Raw genomic sequence first — 23,699 nt, forward strand, 5'->3', positions numbered from 1 at the left:
CTGTGTGTTATGTGCAAATGCTTTACACATTGCTTCTGAGATAAGCCTGACTGCTCGTGCCAAGCTACCAATGGGGTGAGCAGGTGTTATCTGAGTGGGTATCTCCCTTATCCTGACTAGAGTGAGGGTCCCTACTTGGACAGGATGCAAACCGACTGCCAACTAGAGACCCCATTTCTAACAGTGATGTAGAACCTACCCCTAGAGTTGGCAATTGAAGCTATGATGTCCATTCTAGTCCATCTTTTTCTGATAGCTTTGGTGTCTGTGTTAGGGAAACTACTTTTCTAACCCTCCTCAGAGTGACACAAAGAAAACACAAACACTAGGCAAGGCCGCGGAACAGATGCCATTTTTGTTGAGGTACCAAGATTTATTGGCAGGCCAAGGCAGAAGGCAGACGCACATCCATGTGTTGCGATTTACAAGCTAGCATCTTCTGCCCTAAAACATTTAAGTCAGACACATATATATGCTTGAAAGTGCTGTCACAGAAAAGCCCCAAAAGGGGACACAGCACAAACATGGGCAAGCATATACAAAAAAAAATGCTGCATATACAAAACTTTAAGACCACTGAATAAAATGATACATAATGCAGTGTGAAAAGACGCAAGTGAGCAGACAACTGGTAGACTGTAAGAAAAAGTGGGTCCCTTGCTCGCTGCGCCACTGGATTCAAGCTAGCCTGGCTGATAAAGGGTGATACCATGAAACCGGTCCCAGGATGCTTGTTTCCTGTCCAGGGAGGACCTGGCCTAGCAGTTCGGGCTGGACTGTTCCCATGGGGAACAGGGTCAAGACTGATTTGCATATGGCTGGGTCTAAACTGGGGTGACATGGCGAGCAAAATAACGGACTAACCCCAGATCTGTGACTGGGGGTGAGTGTTTTAAAAGTTTCAACACTCCGTCCATCATTTTATTTTGTTTTGCTTCTGATGACAACAACATCTGCACCGAATGTGGCACAGAAACAATACAAAGGTAGTTCATCATAATGGGAGCCGCCCTCTCTACCATCACAGCAGCTGCGGACACTGCTCTCAAGTGATGCCCAGTCACTTCTGAAGGCAAAGTCACAGAGTAATACGCCACAGGTCTTTTTCCAGAGCCACACTGCTGTGTCAGCACACCATTTACAATGCCATTTGCTCTGACACATAGAGAGGGAAAGGCAGTTTTATAATCAGGCAGCCCCAATGCTGGTGCAGTATACAACGTCCCTTTCAGTTTTTTGAAACATTCTGCATGTTCATTAGTCCATACAACGTTGTTGGGTGCATCTTGTAGTGTTCATTTCCTCAAGAATGCATCATAGTATCTGTACTTAGGGATCCACTGGCGGCAGTAGTTCATCATCCCCGGGAAGGAGATAATTCCTTTCTTGGTGGACAGGGGCTGCATGCTTTGAATAATTTTTATCCAGTCAGGTGATATGCACCGTGTACCTTTGGATACCACATAACCAAGTTATGGCCCTCATTCTGACCTTGGCGGTCTTTTCGCAAGACCGCCGAGTTACCGCCGCGGTAAAGACCGCCGACCGCGGCGGTATGCCGCTGCGCGTATTCCGACCGCTGGGAGCGTTCTGCCGGAAAACCGCCAGCAGCCACACTGGCGGTCGGCGGGAAAGTGGAGACTGGTCAACCTCCACCGCCACGCCAGCAGAACACCGCCCCCAGAATTACGACCCACATTTCTGTGTGGCGGTCTTCTGTTGGCGGTCTTCTGTTGGCGGTCACGTCCCTATGGCTCCCGTCGCCTCCCGGAGGACCAACACACAAGGTAAGTTGATCGTCTGTGAGGGGAGGGGGTGGGGGGGTGTTGTGTGATGTGTGCGTGCATGGGGGTGTGTAGAGGGGGTGTGTGAGTGCGTGCATGCGGGCGGGGGGTGCTGCTGTGCCTATGGGCAATGTGTGTAGTTCGGCGGGTGCGCATGTTGGCATGTATGTGTGCGGGTATGTGCCCCCGTTGTGTATGTGTGTGTGTAGGGGGTGTGCATATGTGCATGTTGGGGGTGCGTGCATGTCGGGGTGCGTGTATGTGCATGTCGGGGTGGGGGGGGCAGGGGGTTCGTACCACCTCTGGGGGGGTGGAGGGTGTGGGGGGAGGACTCGTGGGGGGTAGTGGGGGGTGGGGGAGACCCCTATCAGTGCCAGGGAAGGAATTCCCTGGCCCCGATAGTGCCTACCGCCATGGTTCGCATGGCGGTTCCCGACCGCCAAAAACCGCGGCGGTAAGCAGGGTCATGATACGGTTGGCGGTCTTGGGTCGACCGCCGGGCCGGAGTGCGCAAACTCCAGCCCGTCGGTCATGACCGCCGTGGCGGTCGGAGTGGGAAAGTGGCGGTCGATCGCGGCGGTGACCGCCGCGGTCAGAATGCCATTTTTTGGACCGCCGGTCTGTTCGCGGTCCGACCGCCGCCTCTCCGCCGACCGCCAAGGTCAGAATGAGGGCCTATGTCACCTCTTTTTGTCAGCACTGAAATTTTGACAATGAGGCTTTGTGTCCTCTCTCCTGGAGGTGGTGCAGCAGAGCTACAGTGTCTTTTTCACAAGCCTCAAGTGATAAAGATGCCACGAGGAGATACTAGGCGTACTGCAAGATGACACTGCTGCCTTCCAGGTGCAGGCTGTCCAGGTCTCTCTTTACTGCCTGTGCATAGACACGTCCCCTGTGTCCTCTCCCAGTGTGTCTGTGACGCCCCCTCCCAAGATACACAAAAACAGGCACACACCCACCCAACAGCCATCCACCTCACGCCAGCCTCCAGCGCATGCACCTTCACCCAAAGTCAGCCAATGAACACCTCCTACAACCACAACCTCTTCCTCCACTCCCAAACCCACTCCAGCTACCCGTCCCAGTGTCTCCCAAAAACGTTTCCTGTCCAACCTTGACCTCTTTCCCACACCTTCCCCACCCCGTCCGTCTCCTAGGTCCCGAACTAGCACCTCAGCCACAACATCTCCAGGACCAGTGGTGCATGTAGTCACCAAAATCTGGAGTGCACCGGCCACCAGGGCAGCCAGTGTGGCACGGAGCCACAGCACAGACAGTCCCCCACCTGTGAAGCATCAAAGGTTGGCCAGTGCCCGGCGGGTGGAGGGAATACTCCAGCCACCAAAGCCGCTCCCAGGTGTCCCGGTGGGAGTGTGGAGTCAGCTGCGACACCTTCCAAGGTGGGGAAGGGACACAAGAAACCAGGAAAGTCTGGGAAAAGCATCACAGCGGAGGAGACCGCCATCATCCCCGCTGCCCAGGAGGCCACAGCCGTCATCCCCGCTGGCCAAGAGGCCACCGCCATCATCCCCTCTGGCCAGAGAGGACCGCCAGCACAAGCCCCGCTGGGACAGAGAGGACCGCCAACACAAGCCCTGCTGGGACAGAGAGGACCACCAGCACAACTAGAGAGGACCGCCAGCACAAGCCCCGCTGGGCTAGAGAGGACCGCCAGCACAAGCCCCGCTGGGACAGAGAGGACCACCAGCACAAGCCTAGCTGGGCTAGAGAGGACCGCCAGCACAAGCCCCGCTGGGACAGAGAGGACCGCCAGCACAAGCCCCGCTGGGACAGAGAGGAACGGTAGCACAAGCCCCGCTGAGCTAGAGAGGACCGCCAGCACAAGCCCCGCTGGGACAGAGAGGACCACCACCAGCTGAGTCACTGCAAAGGAGCCCGCCGCTCCAAGCACCGCTGAACAGGGCACCGCCGCCTCAAACACCGCTGAACAGGGCACCGCCGCTTCAAGCACCGCTGGCCCATGAGCGCCAAGGGCACTGACGCTACTGAGTCCGTCACTGGCAGGATGAAGCACTCTGGGCACCATGCCCCCTCCAGAACCAGTGGAGAAATACATCCACTACCTCTTTCCTTAGCAGGATGAAGCACTCTGGGCACCATGCCCCCTCCAGAACCAGTGGAGAGATACATCCACTACCTCTGTCCTTAGCAGGATGAAGCACTCTGGGCACAAAGCTCCCTCCAGAACCAGTGGAGAGATACATCCACTACCTCTGTCCTTAGCAGGATGAAGCACTCTGGACACAAAGCCCCCTCCAGAACCAGTGGAGAGATACATCCACTACCTCTGTCCTTAGCAGGATGAAGCACTCTGGGCACAAAGCCCCTTCCAGAACCAGTGGAGAGATACATCCACTACCTCTGTCCTTAGCAGGATGAAGCACTCTGGGCACCATGCCCCCTGCAGAACCAGTGGAGAGATACATCCACTACCTCTATCCTTAGCAGGATGAAGCACTCTGGGCACCATGCCCCCTCCAGAACCAGTGGAGAGATACATCCACTACCTCTATCCTTAGCAGGTTGAAGCACTCTGGGCACAATGCCTCCTCCAGAACCAGTGGAGACTGTTATCCACTTAAGAGACTGTGGCTTTGCACTCCCCAGGATAAAGGAGTGAGCAACCCACCCACTGTAGAGACTTGAGAGACTGTGGCTTTGCACTCCCCAGGATTGAACAGTGGGCAACCCACCCACTGTATAGACTTGAGAGACTGTGGCTTTGCACTCCCCAGGATTGAACAGTGGGCAACCCACCCACTGTAGAGACTTGAGAGACTGTGGCTTTGCACTCCTCAGGATTGAACAGTGGGCAACCCACCCACTCTAGAGACTTGAGAGACTGTGGCTTTGCACTCCCCAGGATTGAACAGTGGGCAACCCACCCACTGTAGAGACTTGAGAGACTGTGGCTTTGCACTCCCCACGATAGAACAGTGGGCATGGAGCCCCCTCGCGGATCTGGTGTTGTGCACTCATCCAACTGAGGTGCCCCCCCTTCCTTTCACCCTGAGGTGCCTGTTTTATTTCTATCTGATGCCCCAGCAGTGTTCTCTCTGTCTTGTTCGGGTATTGAGTGTGGGCCTCGCCCATGCATTTTGGGCCCAGTGGTCCACGGACTATGATAGTGGAATACCTTGGACTTGGATTCTTGGTGTATATATTTGTTTATAGTGTGAATATTTTAATATATGTATACATTTTTGATTACTGTCTTCGTATATATTACAATCATTCGACTCATTTCTTTTTGTCCTTCCATTCTTCCAGGGGTGGGTTGGGGGGTGTAACTGTGATATATCATGATGTATTAGTGTGTGTGTTGTCGTGGGTGAGGGTGGGAGTGTTGCGTGTTGCGTGTGTGTGTCGCTGTTTTTTCCCTCCCCTGTGTCGTAGGTGCAGTACTCACCGTGGTCTTCGCCGCCGTTCGTGCTCCTGGTAGAGGAGCAGGAAGATAAAGGCTGGAAGAATCTGGTTCCATAGCATCCTGGTTCCTCGGCGGTGTCCTGGGCAGCTGTGCTGCTGGCGGCGGTGTCCTGGGTAGCGGTTCTGCTGGCGGCCGTGTCCTGGGAAGCGGGGCTGGTGGCGGCGGTGTCCTGGGCAGCGGTTCTGCTGGCTGCGGTGTCCTGGGCAGCGGTTCTGCTGGCAGCGGTGTCCTGGGCAGCGCTGCTGCTGGTGGCGGTGTCCCGGGCAGCGGTTCTGCTGGCGGCGGTATCCTGGGCAGCGGCGCTGCTGGCGACGGTGTCCTGGGCAGCGGGGCTGGTGGTGGTTTTGGCCGCCGTTCAGATCTTCCCAGACTTGCCAGTTTTACTGTGCCCCTTCCCCACCTTGTATGGTGGCGCAGCTGTCTCCACACCCCCAACTGTACCCCTGAGAGCGGCTTTGGTGGCTGATTTCTTTCCTCTCTCCTGCCGGGCACTGGCCAACTTTTTATGCTTTACAGGTGGGGGACTGTCCGTGCTCTGGCTCCTTGCCACACTGGCTGCCCTGCTGCCTGGCGCACTCCAGAAGCTGGTTACTACTGGCACCACTAGTCGCGCAGATGTTATGGCTGAGGTGCTGGGTTGGGACCTGAAGAGTCGGGCCCTAGGAGACTGAAGGTGTGGGGGAGGTGAGGGAAAGAGGTCAAGGTTGGACAGGAAAAGTTTCTTAGGAACACTGGGACGCGTAGATGAGGGGGCTTGGGAGTGGAGGAAGAGGTAGTGGTTGTTGGAGGTGTATGTTTGGTGACTTTGGGTGAAGGTGCATGGGCTGGAGGCTGTCGTGAGGTGGATGGCTGTTGGGTGGGTGTGTGGCTGCGTTTGTGTACCTTGGGAGGTGGCCTCACATACACACTGGGAGAGGACACAGAGGATGTGTGAATGGTAGTGGGGGTGGTGACTGCACGTGAGCAGGGTGTGGTGGTGGGTGTGCTGATGATGGACATAGTGGCTGAGGATGTAGTGCATGCAGTTGTGAGTGGAGATGAGACAGGGAGGGAGGAGGGAGACGAGGAGGGGGACACAGTGGAGGCAGTGGATGTTGGTGTGTCTGCATGTGTGTGATGCTTGCGTGAGTGCCTGTGGGATATGTGGTGCTTATGTTTGCCAGAGCTTCCCTTGTGTGTCGAGGTGTGTGCATGCTGGTCTGATGGTGTGCTTGGAATAGGCTGAGGTACAGGGGTTTGTGTCTGGGTGGAGGAAGTTGGAGGGGAGAGGCTAGAGACAGGGACAATGGCTGCCATCAGTGCTGAGGCCAGAGTCTGAAAAGCTCGCTGATGGGCTGCCTGACCAGAGTGAATGCCCTCCAGGTATGCATTGGTTTGTTGCAACTGCCTCTCTACACTCTGGATGGCATTCAAAATGGTAGACTGCCCAACAGTGAGGGACCTGAGGAGGTCAATGGCCTCCTCACAGAGGGCAGCAGAGGTGACAGGGGCTGAGGTGCCTGGGGCGAAGGAGATGCCCACCCTCCTGGGTGAGCGGGCACGGGGCAAAGGCTGAGGGGCTGCTGGGAGGGCAGTGCTGGTAGGGGGGGTGGCGGCTGTACCTGTAGATGCGGGGGGCACAGATGTTGCCGCCACCACAAGGGAGCTCCCATCAGAGGACGAATCCCTCCTGCCGCTGGTGTCAGTTCCTGTTGCCGCCGTGGAGCTCCCACTCGCCCTCCGTCCCACTGGTGAACTCCAAGTCCGTAGTTTCTCCCTCCAGGGCCATGTGGGATGCAGTTCCCTCGTGCTCCGGTGCCACTGCTCCTCCGACTGATGATGCTAATGCACACAAGAACAGGGAGACCACAAAAAGGGGGGGCAACAGAAAAAAGACATGTTGAGTGCATGCATTACCGCTACCGTTGGCGGACACGACAGACACAGAAGCTCCCTGCACTACGCCGCACTCTTGGGCTCCACTGTTCAATTTCAGGGAAATGGCCTACGCTAGGGGGCTGCTGGGAAGGCGGTGCTGGTAGGGGGGTGGCAGCTGTACCTGTAGATGCGGGGGGCACAGATGGGCCCGCCACCGAAAGGGGGCTCCCATCAGAGGACGAGTCCGTATCTCTGATGTCAGCTCCTGTCCCCGCTGTGGAGCTCCCCTCGCCCTCCGTCCCACTGGTAAATTCAGACTCTGTAGTGTCGCCCTCCAGGGCCATGTGGGATGCAGCTCCTTCCTGCTCCGGTGCCACTGCTCCTCCGTCTGATGATGCTAATGCACACAAGAACAGGGAGACCACAAAAAGGGGGGGGTGGAGACAGGAGAAAGACATGTTGAGAACATGCAATACCGCTACTGTTGGCAGACACTACAGACACAGAAGCCCCCTGCACTACGCCGCACACTTGGAGTTCCCTATTCAATCCCAGGGACATGGGTTACAAGGCTATGCCCGATTGCTGCACACATGGATGTCACAGGAGCCTGACTAGGTGTAGTTGGCACTGTACACAGGTGGGGTGGAGTGCCACAGGGCCTGCCTTAAGAAGGGTCCTTGCCTACTAAACTCTCCCTGGCCTAGGGGAACCCACAGCCCACCTCCTCCACCCAGACACCTACAATGCACGCTGAATCAGCAGAGTGAGTGTACTCACCCCCTTGTGGCTGCTGTGATGCCCTCAAGCGCCCATCCAACGCTGGGTACGCTACCGCCAGGATCCTGAACATCAGGGGGGTCATGGTGCGACAGGCACCCCTCCCACGTTGGGAGGCCATCCCCAGCTGGGCCTCTGCCGTCTTCTTGCTCCAGCGGAGAATGTCCTCCCATCTTTTCCGGCAGAGGGTGCTCCATCTGTGGTAGACCCCCAGGGTCTGGACTTCCTTAGCGATGGCACGCCAAATGTCCGTCTTCTGGTGGGCGCTGACCTACAGGAATAGTACAGGGGAAAAAGAGAAGTTATTACCGTCTGCACCGTCACAGTAATTGGCCCGCATCCCTACCCTTGCCATGACGCACATGCACTCACCATCGTTTCATGCACGCCTCATTCTCCTCCCCCCTATCTTTCATCCACACCACTCCACACAGGCATTGCCCATACAGCATGCTCACAGTGTACTTATCTGTTTGTCTGGAGGACCGTAGAGTAGCGTGTACTGGGGGAGCACCCCATCCACGAGTTTCTCCAACTCCTCCGTGCTGAAGGCAGGGGCCCTTTCCCCAGACAGACGAGCCATTGTCTCTTCCAGACTGAGGTCACAGCAGCACTTGCAGTGTAGGTCCTCTCCTGTCGAAGAACAGGTATCAAGTGATTGAACAGAGAGAAAATGGCAGTCATGTCCACGGAAGTGCGTACCGTCACCGCCGGCGTACATTGTCATTGGCTCCTGGGACCCATAGGGTCCAATGTTAACCAATGCAGGATTGCGCCGCTTTCTTCGACTGCCTACCGCAACGGTGTACAACGCCAGCGCAGTTATCTCATATCCCATAGTCCCACTTTACAGGTCAGGCAGCCGCCATTTCATGGGCCCACATGCCATTATTTTGGACTTCGTCACACATATTTAGGCCTTGCCTAAACACTCATGCAGGCATATGTCGATTTGCTAATAATTCAGAGTAAGCTGTGTTTACGTACCTCAGAGTTGGTTGACTCTCTGCTCACTGTTCTCCTCCATAGGTACCGTCCACTGGGGCATGTGAGGAGATGGCAGCATCCTCTGGTGTACAGACCACTGGTGGACCTGTCAACAATGGAGGAGTGACATGTGATCATCACCTACAGAGTTGATCGTGTCACAATCCAGGAACTGTGTGCCCAGTTGGAGCCAGGCCTGATTTCAGCTATCTGCCATCCAACAGGAATCCTCCCTCAAGTGCAGGTGCTGTCAGTACTCCATTTCCTAGCAAGTGGGTCATTTCAAACTACAGTGGCCATTGCATCAGGGATGTCCCAGCTATGTTTTCCAACGTGTTGTCCAGAGTGTTGTCTGCCCTGCTGAAACACATGCGGAGCTACATCGTTTTACCTCAGGTGGAGGATTTGCCTACAGTGAAAGGTGATTTCTCTGCCCTGGGACTTATCCCCAACATCATAGGTGCCATTGATGGGACACATGTGGCCTTGGTCCCCCCCACAGGAGTGAACAGGTGTACAGAAACTAGAAGAGTTACCATTCGATGAATGTGCAGATGGTGTGTTTGGCAGACCAGTACATCTCCCATGTGAATACCAAATTCCCTGGCACAGTGCATGACGCTTACATTTTGAGAAATAGCAGCATCCCTTATGTGATGGGGCAACTCCAGAGGCACCGTGTGTGGCTATTAGGTGAGGACATGGACCCAATACAGTGTGAATAGTTGTCTGGGTCTGGGGATGTCCCTTTGAGTTAGTGTGTGTCTAACAGTTGTCCCTCACCATTTGCAGGTCACTCTGGTTACCGCAACCTGTCATGGCTACTGACACCAGTGAGGAATCCCAGGACAAGGGCAGAGGAACGCTACAATGAGGCCCATGGGTGAACTAGGAGGGTTATAGAGAGGACCTTCGGCCTCCTAAAGGCCAGGTTCCGGAGCCTCCATATGACAGGTGGTTCCCTATTCTACTCACCAAAGAAGGTGTGCCAGATCATCGTGGCCTGCTGTATGCTTCACAACTTTGCTTTGCGACAACCAGTGCCTTTTCTGCAGGAGGATGGTCCAGATGGAGGTGTTGTGGCAGCTGCGGAGCCTGTGGACAGTGAAGACGAGGAAGCAGAAGAAGAGGACATACACAACAGGAACATGGTGATCCTGCAGTACTTCCAGTAAGACACAGTTAAGAAGACAACACAGCCTGCTACATCTGATTTAATTCTCATCTGTCTATCATTTTCACCCAGTGTATGGTCACTGAGTTGTCACTTTCCCTTACGATTTCACAGATGTGGGTCCCACTGTGTGACATCTGCTTTGTTTCCGCAGGGACTAGAGCTGTGTGACATAGGTATGTTGACATAAAATTTGATATAGCATTTTGCCACTGTTATTGCAAATACACATTTTCGAAAGCACAGACTGACTCCAGATTGTTTTTTGATTTAAGGGTGTTTATTTAAGTGCTCAATAGTGGAGGGGGTTGTAAAATAGTCAGGGGTGATGGTGGAGGAATGTCCATGGCAGAGTCCAGTCTAATAGTCTCACAGGTGCATTGTCCAAAGGGGCATAGGAAGTGGAGCTGGGGCAGTTTAAGTATGGACAGGGTGACAAAGTGGGACAGAAGGATGACAATCAGGGTGGTCTCATTTCTTGGCGGGGTTCTTGGCATTGTTTTCTGTCTTTGCCCTGGATCTCAGGGACCATTTGCGGCGCTGTTCTCCATCTGCAGGGGGTGGGGTGCTGGTGTGGTGGTCCTGTGGCGGTGCCTCCTGTCCACTTGCGCCGGCGGAGGTGGTGGGCAGTTCATCCTCCAGACTAGTGTCAGGGGCTCCTTGTTGTGCCACAGTGTCCCTCCTGGTGTTAACGAGTTCCTTCAGCCCCCCTACAATGGTGCCCAGGGTGGAATTGATGGATTTGAGTTCCTCCTTGAAGCCCAAATACTGTTCCTCCTGCAGCCGCTGGGTCTCCTGAAACTTGGCAAGTACAGTTGCCATCGTCTCCTGGGAATCGTGGTAGGCTCCCATGATGTTGGAGAGGGCCTCGTGGAGAGTGGGTTCCCTGGGCCTGTCCTCCCCCTGTCGCACAGCAGCCCCCCAAACCATGGGGGTCTATGCGGCCACCCTAAGATTCTTCATTATGTAGCCTTGGGGAGGTGGTGTTTCCTGGGAAAGGTGGGTCCGTGCGCCCCCATATACTAATTTAATTTTGCCCCAGGGAGATGGTGGTGCCTGGTGCCTGAGGGGGGTTTGCATGCCCCCCAAAATTGTTATTAGTCCACCCCAAGGAGGTAGTGGTCTCCAGGGCCCATGGCGGCCCATGCGGCCCCCCTAAATATTTATATTTAATGTTGCCACCTTTAAGCTCCAAACTGCTTTGGCCATGAGTGCTGCGGGATTTGGAGCTTTATAGAGGTTAACCACAACTCCCACTGTGCACCACCCAAAGGTAGTATGTGGTGTGGGGTCGGTGTGGTTATAGGGGGTTGGCCACAGGTCTTGGTCACAGGCCAGGCCCTGCAACCAACTCCCTCCATGAACGGCCAAAGTCTGTTTGTGGCATGGGTTGGTATGGTTAAAGAGGGTTGGCTTTGCCATGCACTGCCAATTACCCCACATGTTACATCAGTCATGATAAACTTTATGACGTCATTGATAATATCACCGCAACATGTGCAATAAAATTATTGATGAGAAAACTGTCCATGGGTGGTGCGCAAGCTATAGTTAACTTAGGGCGGAAGTTATAGTTACTTCAGATAACCATAATTATAACCGCTGGATTTCTATAGTTATATGGTTTTGTGTGAGTAAATTCAGAACCTAAATATACAGTCCCTGTAACCTTTGTTTTTTTGTGCAAAAATATATATACATATATATATATATATATATATATATATATATATATATATATATATATATATATATATATATATATATACATATCTATGTGTATATTTTATTCACTAAAAAAACAACAGTTAAAGGGACATTATAGTTCTGAATATACTCATACAACAACATAGAAATATAGCAGTTATAGAGTTATTACAAGTAACTATATCTTGCACCCTAAGGTAACTATAAACTCGCACCCTCACCATGCATAGTTTTCTTATCAATAATTTTATTGCAAATGTTGCAGTGTTAATATGAAAGATGCCATAGAAGATGTCATCAGTGATGTAATATGTGGAGACATTAGCAGTGCATGGCGAAGGCACAAGTTATAGCTACCTTAGAGTGTGAGTTATAGTTACTTGTAATAACTGTGCTATAACTCCTGTATTTCTATGGTTTTGTACGAGTAAATTCAGAACCTAACTATAACATCCCTGAAACCTGTTTTCACTGTGAATTTCTATGTTTATTTAGGGTAAATTAATTTAAATTGCTATACATTATTTCAATCCCCCGCTGCACCCTACAGCCAAGTCCTTATAAACACCCATCCCCCCACCATGCATGGCCTTGGGCCGTGCGCAGTGGAGATTGGCCACAGGGCCTGTCTCGGTGAGTGGATCTGTAAGTGGGTGCATGCGTGTCTGAGTGGGTCTGAAAATGGGTGTGTGAGTCTATGATAGGTACATGAATTAGTGTGTGAATGAATCATTGAATTTCTTTTAATTTTTTTTTGCATATCCTCGAATATCTTTGAATATCCTCAAATATCCTCGAATATTCGAGGATATTCATGAATATCGCGCATGGTAAAGAAAAATCATTTTAAACCCATAATTTGACCCTGAAAGTCCCCTATATCACACTCCTGGGTCAGGGTACCTCCATCCTTGTGCCTTATAACACTTACCATTCCTATTTCCAACCCTGGCACCCTCTCCATTAACATAAAATGACGGCCGCAACTGTCTAGTCAGGTTGTGGCGCTTCCATTTGCACATGCATTTGCAAAAATTTATGAATTTTCCCGATATATTCACGAAGGATCCACGGCTCTAGATATACAAATTTATTTTCCCTTTATATGTCCATAACTACTGATTTGACTAGGGCGTGGGTGATTATCTTGCAGCAGTCGACCAGGATCCATTTGAAGAATTTGCAGAGTTGGCGGAGGGTGTGTCAGCAGGAAGAGGCGACTGCGTTTACCTGTCAGGTCATTGATAGGGAAAAGTCGGGGATGATTCCTAGGTTACGGGTGTGGTAGGTCGGAGCAGGCGGGTGCTGTGCATTGTGAGCCACCAGGAGTCATCCCAGGCTGATGTGGAGTTTCCAAGGATGAGGAGCTCGGCCTTGTCTGAGTTGAGCTTGAGGCAGCTCTCCCTCATCCAGAAGGCGATGGCTTCCATTCTGGTGTGAAAGTTCTTCTTAACTTTTTCCGGGTCTTCAGTGAGGGATATGGTGAGTTGTGTGTCATTGGCATATGATACATTATTCTTTTGTGCTCTCTGACGATGGCTGCAAGCTGGGCCATGTAGGTGTTCAAGAGCGTTGGGCTCAGGGAGGATCGCTGAGGGACTCCACAGCTGACTTCTGTTGGTATAGATATGAAGGGTGGGAGTCTGACTCTCTGTGTTCTTCCGGTGAGGAAGGAGTGAATCTATTGCAAGGCTTTTCCGCGAATTCCAACATCGTGGATTCTGGTGTATAAGGTGCCTAATGTGTCCAACTCCAATCTGCCCCAGTCCATTCCCAAACAATCAGCCCCTCTCCAAACCCAAACAATCTGCCACACTCCAATCTGCCTCATGCCAATCCAAAATAATCTGCCCCACTACCATCTAAAAAAGCTGCTGCACTCCAATCTGCCCCACTCCAATCCAAAGCAATCTGCCCCACTCCAATTCAAAACAATCTGTCCCACTCCCATCTAAAAAAATCTGCCCCTCCAATCTGCCCCACTATAATCCAAAACAATTTGTCCCGCTCTAATCTGCCCCCCTCCATTCCAAAACAATCTGCTCCATTCCAATGTACCCCTCTTCAATCTGCCCCACTCCAATCTGCCCTACTCTAGTCCCCCAATCCAATCCAAAACACCCTGCCCAACTCCAATCTACCTGACTAATATCCACCCCACTCCAGTTTGCCCCTCTCTAACCCAAAACAATATGCCCAATCCAATCATCCCCACTCCACTGCAAAACAATCTGCCCATCTCTAGTTCGCTCCACTCCAATCTGACCCACTCAAATTTAAAACAATCTGCCTGACTCCAATCTGCCCCACTCCAATTCACCACACTCCAATCCAAAACTCTCTGCTCCACCACAATCTGCCCCCTCCAATGCACTCTAATCCATTCTACTTAATCCAGTTCAGTCCACCTCACTCTCATCCAATCCACCCCAATCCACCCAAATCCACCTCACTCCAAACTGCCAGACTCCATTCTGCCCAACTCCAGTCCAAAGAAATCTGCTCCACTCCAATCCAAAATAACCTCCCCCACTCCAATCCAAAACAATCTGGCCCAATCCAATTTGCCTCACTCCAATCCAAAACAGTCTGCCACACTCCAATCTGCCCACTCTAATTCAAATCAATCTGCCCTACTCCAATTCACCCATTTGAATCCATTCCACCTCATTCCAATGCAATCCATTCCATCATAATCCACCCCACTCCAATCCACCCCACACCAAACGAATACAGTCCAATCTAATCTACACAACACCAATCCAATCTACCTCACACCAAAGCAATCTACCCCACTCCAACCCACTCCAATCCAATCCACCACAATACACACCACTCCGATCCAATCCAATACAATCCACACCACTCCAGTCCACCCCACAACAATCCAACCCATTCCAATTCAGTCCAACCCAATCCAACCACTCAAATCCATTCCACCATATTCCAATCCAATCCACTTCATAACAATCTAATCCCCCAACTCCAATCCATCCCATTCCAGTCCAAGTCCCCACTCCGGTCCATTCCAGTCCACCTTTACTCACTTCACTCCAATACAGTCCACATCACTGAAAACCACCTTAATCAACCCCAGTCCGGTCCAATCCACTCTACTCCAATCCAATCCACCCCACAATAATTCAATTCCCCTGTCTGCAATCCCTCCAATTTAAAAAATCCACCCACCTCAATCCACCCCACACCAATCCAATCCACTGCAGATCAATCTAATGCACCCCACTCCAATCCACCCATCTCTGCTCTAATCCACCCCACTCAAATCCAACCAAAGAGAGCATCACTGGACCCATCATTAAATAGTCCTGACATGTAACAGCTAGATAGTGATTGTTAGACCTGGCAGCTTTTTGGCGTGCCTCCCCTGTCTTTTTGCCTTCTGACCTCCTGGTTTTGGACTCTGTTTTTGCTGGTTTATTGTCTCTGCGCACTTTACCACTGCTAATCAGTGATAAAGTGCAAGTGCTCCCCATATAAATTGTACTGTGGATTGGTTTATCCATAATTGGCATATTTGATTTACTGATAAGTCCCTAGTAAAGTGCACTAGAGGTGCCCAGTGCCTGTCAATCAAATGCTGCTAGTGGGCCTGCAGCACTGGTTGTACCACCCACATAAGTAGCTCTGTAATCATGTCTCAGACCTGCCACTGCAGTGTCTGTGTGTGCAGTTTTGACTGTAACTTCGACTTGGCAAGTGTACCCACTTGCCAGGCCTAAACCTTCCCTTTTCCTACATGTAAGGCACCCCTAAGGTAGGCCCTAGGTAGCCCTAAGGGCAGGGTGCAGTGTATGGTTAAGGTAAGACATATAGGGGGTCAGTACAACCCTGGCGGTCCAAGACTGGCAGGGCTGTTCTGGAGGAAGCACCGCCAACAGGCTGGCGGTGCTTCCAGGGGGATTACGACCGCCGCGGTGGCACCGCCGGGACCGGCGGTTTCCCACCAAAGTGGTCCCGGCGGTTTCCCACCAAAGTGGTCCCGGCGGTTTCCCACCACAGTGGTCCCGGCGGTTTCCCACCACAGTGGTCCCGGCGGTTTCCCACCACAGTGGTCCCGGCGGTTTTAATCCGTCAGGGCAGCGCTGCTTGCAGCGCTGCCCAGGGGATTACGAGTCCCCCTACCGCCAGCCTTTTCCTGGCGGTTTGAACTGCCAGGAAAAGGCTGGCGGTACGGGGAGTCGAGGGGCCTCCTGCCACGGCCCGTGCAGCTTTTCACTGTCTGCTATGCAGACAGTGAAAATCGCGACGGGTGCAACTGCACCCGTCGCACGGCCGCAACACCGCCAGCTCCATTTGGAGCCGGCTCCTGTTTTGCGGCCGAGATCCCCGCTGGGCCGGCGGGCAGAAACCAGGTTTCCGCCCGCCGGCCCAGCGGGGATCTCCTGATGGCTGCGGCAGGAGTGCGGCCGCATTGGCGGCCGCCCGCCAAGGTCATAATGAGGGCCATAGTAATGTGTTTTATATGTCCTGACAGCGAAATATTACTAAATTTGTTTTTCACTGTTGTAAGGCCTGTCCCTCTCATAGGTTAACATGGGGGCTACCTTTAAACCTTATTAAAGTGTAGATTCCCTTTGAGAGCGGATGGACATGTGGAGTTTGGGGTCTCTGAGCTCACCATTTAAAAATACATCTTTAAGTAAAGTTGATTTTAAGATTGTGCGTTTGAAAATGCAACTTTTAGAAAGTAGGCATTTTCTTACTTAATCCATTCTGTGACTCTGCCTGTTTGTGGACTCCCTGTCTGGGTCAGTTTGACAGTTGGGCTGTTAACACCTCTCCTCTAGACAGTGACACAAAGGGGGCTGGGGTGTAGCCTGCATATCTTGATTAGCCATCTGTGCTGGAGGGGAGGAGAGGAGTAGTCACCTGCACTGTGACCTGTGGGCACTGCACGTCGCATCGTCCCGCTTTGCACTGCAGCCCTGACGCCATCCCCGCCAGCACACCTGATTTGATCAGCCCGGAGTTCGATCCCCGAGGTGCGTGACTTCAAGGGCCCGACGACTCCTGCACCGACTCCGGAACCGGCGTCAGCGACGCGCTCTCCGGAGCTCACCGCGAGGATCACGACGCCCTGCGAATCCAAGGTACTGTTTGGGGGTCTTCCCGACATCGCAGCTGGCCTGCGACGCCGAGGCCAGCCTGAACTTTTGGTTTAGTTGTTCATGATGCTGTGATAGCCCCAGGTGGAGTTATCGACTTCAAGGAACTATATTGTTAAGTACATCTTGCAGCATTCATATTTTTATTACTGTATGTTGTATTTTTTTATCGTATTTGGTCTTGTTTTATATAGATAAATATTGGCTGTTTTTCTAAAACTGGTGTGGTGTCCTTTTGTAGTGTTTTCACTTATTACTGTGTGTTATGTGCAAATGCTTTACACATTGCTTCTGAGATAAGCCTGACTGCTCGTGCCAAGCTACCAATGGGGTGAGCAGGTGTTATCTGAGCGGGTATCTCCCTTATCCTGACTAGAGTGAGGGTCCCTACTTGGACAGGATGCAAACCGACTGCCAACTAGAGACCCCATTTCTAACAGTGATGTAGAACCTACCCCTAGAGTTGGCAATTAAAGCTATGATGTCCATTCTAGTCCATCTTTTTCTGATAGCTTTGGTGTCTGTGTTAGGGAAACTACTTTTCTAACCCTCCTCAGAGTGACACAAAGAAAACACAAACACTAGGCAAGGCCGCGGAACAGATGCCATTTTTGTTGAGGTACCAAGATTTATTGGCAGGCCAAGGCAGAAGGCAGACGCACATCCATGTGTTGCGATTTACAAGCTAGCATCTTCTGCCCTAAAACATTTAAGTCAGACACATATATATGCTTGAAAGTGCTGTCACAGAAAAGCCCCAAAAGGGGACACAGCACAAACATGGGCAAGCATATACAAAAAGAAATGCCGCATATACAAAACTTCAAGACCACTGAATAAAATTATACATAATGCAGTGTGAAAAGACGCAAGTGAGCAGACAACTGGTAGACTGTAAGAAAAAGTGGGTCCCTTGCTCGCTGCGCCACTGGATTCAAGCTAGCCTGGCTGATAAAGGGTGATACCATGAAACCGGTCCCAGGAGGCTTGTTTCCTGTCCAGGGAGGACCTGGCCTAGCAGTTCGGGCTGGACTGTTCCCATGGGGAACAGGGTCAAGACTGATTTGCATATGGCTGGGTCTAAACTGGGGTGACATGGCGAGCAAAATAACGGACTAACCCCAGATCTGTGACTGGGGGTGAGTGTTTTAAAAGTTTCAACACTCCGTCCATCATTTTATTTTGTTTTGCTTCTGATGACAACAACATCTGCACCGAATGTGGCACAGAAACAATACAAAGGTAGTTCATCATAATGGGAGCCGCCCTCTCTACCATCACAGCAGCTGCGGACACTGCTCTCAAGTGATGCCCAGTCACTTCTGAAGGCAAAGTCACAGAGTAATACGCCACAGGTCTTTTTCCAGAGCCACACTGCTGTGTCAGCACACCATTTACAATGCCATTTGCTCTGACACATAGAGAGGGAAAGGCAGTTTTATAATCAGGCAGCCCCAATGCTGGTGCAGTATACAATGTCCCTTTCAGTTTTTTTAAACATTCTGCATGTTCATTAGTCCATACAACGTTGTTGGGTGCATCTTGTAGTGTTCATTTCCTCAAGAATGCATCATAGGATCTGTACTTAGGGATCCACTGGCGGCAGTAGTTCATCATCCCCGGGAAGGAGATAATTCCTTTCTTGGTGGACAGGGGCTGCATGCTTTGAATAATTTTTATCCAGTCAGGTGATATGCACCGTGTACCTTTGGATACCACATAACCAAGTTATGTCACCTCTTTTTGTCAGCACTGAAATTTTGACAATGAGGCTTTGTGTCCTCTCTCCTGGAGGTGGTGCAGCAGAGCTACAGTGTCTTTTTCACAAGCCTCAAGTGATAGAGATGCCACGAGGAGATACTAGGCGTACTGCAAGATGACACTGCTGCCTTCCAGGTGCAGGCTGTCCAGGTCTCTCTTTACTGCCTGTGCATAGACTGTGTGACTCTCCGTGAAGCCTTGGGCGAGTCCTGTGAAGGTGTACTGGGTATATCTTATTGTGAAGGCAAAGAGGTACTCACTCTTTGGATAGACTCTAAAACTGAAAAACACACTTTTGAGACCTAACTGAAACGTACTCTTCTTCTGCAGGTATAGAAGATAATATAGTATTGGTGTCAGGCACAACAGGTGCTAAGGGAACCACGATTTTGTTTATCTGGTGTAAATCCTGTATGAATCTATATTGCCCAGTGTTGCCCTTGGGCAATGGAATTCTTGGACTATTACATGGGCTGCTGGTATTTTTAATGATACCCTGTTGTAAGAGAGACTCAGTCACAGATTTTATTCCGTCCTCTGCCTGAGGTGACAGTCTATACTGGCGAACATAAGGTAGTTCTGCATTGTCCTTAAGCGTCACTTTATGGGGAGGGTATGTTGTTAACAATCCTGCCTAATTTTTGTGTTTTCCCAAACCTCTGAGTTCAGTTGTTCTAGGACCTTGATTCTAGTCAGGTGTAAAGTCATATTCCCTTCAAGCTTGTCAAAAACTACAGCCTCGTCGTTTCTGAGCATACACAACATTCAATACCATCCTTCTCCATCTCCCAACCCAGGCACAACTGCCAAAGAAAATGTAAAATCCATAGTTCTTGGTAAGTCCCGGAAACGTTTGACCATGGGAACCCAATTTTGTTAAGGGTAGAATCCTGGTACTAAAGCTATAGACATGTGTTCTGAAGCTGGCCCTAAAATAATTTATTTTCCTGTGGTCCTAGGTCAATGCTCACTGCTGCAGTTAGCACGTTGTTAATAAATTCTAACCTGAGCTCAGGTGCTTGAAAGTAAATCCCATTTCTTGAAGCACATACTGTTGCAAAAACTTTGGCAGATAAAGGTATCTCCCCAGCAGATTGATGGGGGGCATCCCTATTAAAATTAAGAAATCAACCATTTTATCTCCTACCTTAGTTGAAAACATTGTATTCTCTTCATGTATGTCAGATACCTTCATCATAAAGCACTGGGCTCATTGTTTTTTTGCTGCTTGGGTCACCTCTCTCTCTCTGTCATCCAATGCTCCTACTTGTTTTCTCTGGAAAGTGTTCCTCATGTAGTGCTGTTTCTTCTGTACGCCTCTTGGCATGGGCAAGAATAACACTGCTTCCTACTCTTGTGTCCTTGCGGTATCCTTGTCATCCATCTTATCTAAACTGTGCACCCCTTGGTAATGTTATTCAATAATATCTCCTACAAAGATACTATTCCTCAAGAAAAAGGCAAGGTCTGCCCTGTCCCTAACAGAATCTGCAATTCTTCCTTTATCCAGTCTTGTTAGCTGCATAGTAAAGGTCCCTCAAGCAAGTTTCAATCCAGTGAGACACCACCTTCTTCTTTCAGTTACGTTATTATTGACAATGCAAAATGCATCATAATGGGGTCAATCAGATTCATCTTTGGACCTAAAATGGACCTGTGGTGTCCAATCTAGTTCCTAGATGGCTGAATCAAAGCCAGAAATTAATTGCTACCACTCTGTAAATTCTTCCATGTATTTAAATTAATAATGTTGATATCCTAAAACAGTTTACATGTATTCAGCATCAATTTGACCCTCTTTTTACTAAGCACATGAAAGCCCCAAGACATTATCAGAGCCAAGTTTTTGTTTTGTTTTTTACATTTTCATATATTAGCACTTTTTACCTACTATGTTCTTGTTTGTGTATTACTCGTAGTGGGTTCTCCTACCATGGAATATTTAGTACATGTAATACAAAGGAATTAAGTTATTGTTAAACTACTCTTCAAAATGACAAGCATACATTATATATTTTGTCTTTGGTCTGTAGTGGCTATTTAGAACAGGTTGCACTCCAGTGTGCATTTTCTTAACTTTTAGAAAATTGTGCACATTCAGTGTGGTGAGGGCTAACATGACACTACACTGCATGTGTGTGGAAGAGAGAGCTGTCTCAAATGAGGACACGGCTGCAAGCTTCCCTATACAAAGCATCTGTTGCAGACTATAAGGAACAGATGCAAAACTGCTGAAAAGAAATAGCCCCTCCTCCGAACTAGCTCACCTTTCTTAGTTTCTTTATTATTATTACAAGTGGTATATACTAAATGTACAAATTGCATTACCACAATAAAAAATGTACATTTATATATTCATATGTATCTCATATTTAAAACATGGTGATGACCCGCAGTCATGCTTTCACAGTCTAATGTAGACCCTTCAGAAGTTGCCAAGCTTTGAAGCAATTCCAACAGCCACCACAATAAATGGAGACCGTAATAAAAGTTGAAATCACACCAAAAAAAAACAAATTATTAAAAAAGGCTCTGAAAAGTTCTCACATATATATATATATATATATTCACATTTTAATTTTGTCACTAAAATGCAGGAATACTGGCATTGGTAGAGCTCAAAATCATCCTATTTTGTACACAAGATATTTACCTCTTTGGACACAGAAACCGGAGTGTGTAATTTGCACATGTTGAGAAAAATGACACAGAAAAAGTAGCAGCACTTCAAAAGTGTGCTTGAAGCTGAAGAAATGCAAAATATTGACTGCTTCACAATAAGATATTATAACAGAATACTTATGAAAGGCACGATTTAAAATGGTTATGTTGACAGAACAATCCAATTCTAAGAACGTGACCTAGCCTTTCTGTTGCCTTACATTGTAGTACACCATGAGAGCAAAGGGGTGCACAACTTTGAGGGAATTGGTTACATAGATGATCTTTACAGTTGTGATATTAGACATTATAAACATCATAAAAATGCAAAAACGATTTTAGTCAAATTAATTTTAGGAATAATTTTCATGTATGTATGTTGAGAAACATTTTGTGGTAGTAGGCCATATTCAGCCTTGGTCATTATTGGTTAATGTTTTAGGGTCTTCAAGCTTCACACTGTAATATGTCTTTATTCAGAATTTACATTTTAGGTTGATCTCTTTATTGCTGCGAACATGATCCTTTGCTGACTCCTAGAGATATTTATTTTATTCTTTAGAAATAAGTAATTATTTCCCATCCAACCACAAATGTACTTGAAAGGTCTTTTTTAAATTAGTATACCATATGCCGAGGCCAGTAAATTAAATGCTACTCGTGGACTGTAGTACTGGTTGTGCCAACCACAGACGTAGCCTTTCAAACCTCTCTCAGGCCTGCCACTGCAGCCTGTGTGCACAGTTTACTGCTAATTTGACCTTGCATTTAAAACTGTTTGCCAATCCTTAAAACTACGTTTTTGCTACATATGAGTCACCACTAAGGTGGGTGCTAGGTAGGTGGGGCATGTACTTTTAAGTTTGCATGTCCTGGTGGTGTCATACACAATTTTAAATTATTTTTTTTCACTACTGTGAGATCCACTCCTGTTATATTGAGTGACTTTTTACCATTAAAGTTCGTTTTATCATTACTATTTTATAAATGTCACTTCTGAAATGTAGATATTTATCTGCTGTTACAGTTCTGTGTGCATGCAGTCTGTCTTTAGTACCCAGGTTTTGTTATAGCAAAACTCTGTGCTTTCCCTCTCTCTGTCCACATTAGCGTGCAAACTACTTTACATATTTTAGACAATCAGTTTCCTTATCTTGATCTATAGGGCTATCTGGTGAAACCTTTTCTCTCTTGTCAGCTGTTTAAATAACTTTTTAGTCTTTTTCAGCATTTTAGGGCTTCCCACCATTACATTCCCTTTAAACTTGCTGCTGCCCATTGTGCCCTTCCCTCACACTTTTACAACCTGAAAAATAAACACAATGGTTGTATCCTGCAAAGAAAATTGTTAAGCAGGAAATAATTGTAAGGCAAGGTTGAAGAGAGAGAGAGAGAGAGAGAGAGAGAGAGAGAGAATCAAAAGCTGTTGACAACTTCAGAGATACCACATCATCAGTTTAAAGCTCTATTTTACTTATAATTCAAAGACACATTGCAATGAAACATAGTGGCACATTTCCACTTAATCAACACATAATTGACAGACTGTTTGTTTGTACACAGTTCAAAATAATTTCCCTGTGCTCCGATGCCAGCTCATCAAATGCTTCCCAAGCTACACTCTGTGAGGGTTTTAATTTATTTATTTTCTCTCTGGGATTCCCGTAAAATGGAGAAACAAACATTTTCTCTCTTGTCCAGGCTCTCCTGTGTCATCTTACTATTGTCTGTACAAATCTGCCACTATCATTTAACATAATGATACGGGTAACTTAGTTACTCCTCAGTCCACTGTTCAGTCTTCCCTCTGACCTAGGCTCTCCTGCGTGGTCTTACTATTCGCCGTACGAATTTGCCACTATCATTTAACGTAATGATACAGATAACTTAGTAACTCCCCTGTTTAATTGCCAGCTATATTTTTATTTACCTTAATCCCCAGTTTTACTATCAGCTATATTGTAAGCGTTGAAAGGCCACAACAGCAAGGCATTTAATTAACTTACTGGTCGTGGCATTTCACGCATCCCACTTCTGATGCCATTTGTTAGGGAAACTACTTTTCCAACCCTCCTCAGAGTGACGCAAAGAAAACACAAACACCAGGCAAGGCTCCGGAACAGATTAAATGTTTGTTGAGGTACCAAGATTTATTGGCAGGCCAAGGCAGAAGGCAGACGCACATCCATGTGCTACATCTTACAAGCTAGCATCTTCTTCCCTGAGACATTTAGGTGAGGCACATATATGTGGTTGAAAGTGCTGTCACAGCAAAACCCCAAAAGGGACACAGTCCAAACATGGGCAAGCATATACAAAAAGAAATGCTGCGTACACAAAACTTCAAGACCACAGAGTAAAATTATACTTAATGCATTGTAAGCAGAGACCAGTGAACAGACAACAGGTGGACT

The sequence above is a fragment of the Pleurodeles waltl genome, chromosome 7, assembly GCF_031143425.1.
Source record: "Pleurodeles waltl isolate 20211129_DDA chromosome 7, aPleWal1.hap1.20221129, whole genome shotgun sequence".
Lineage (NCBI taxonomy): Eukaryota > Metazoa > Chordata > Amphibia > Caudata > Salamandridae > Pleurodeles > Pleurodeles waltl.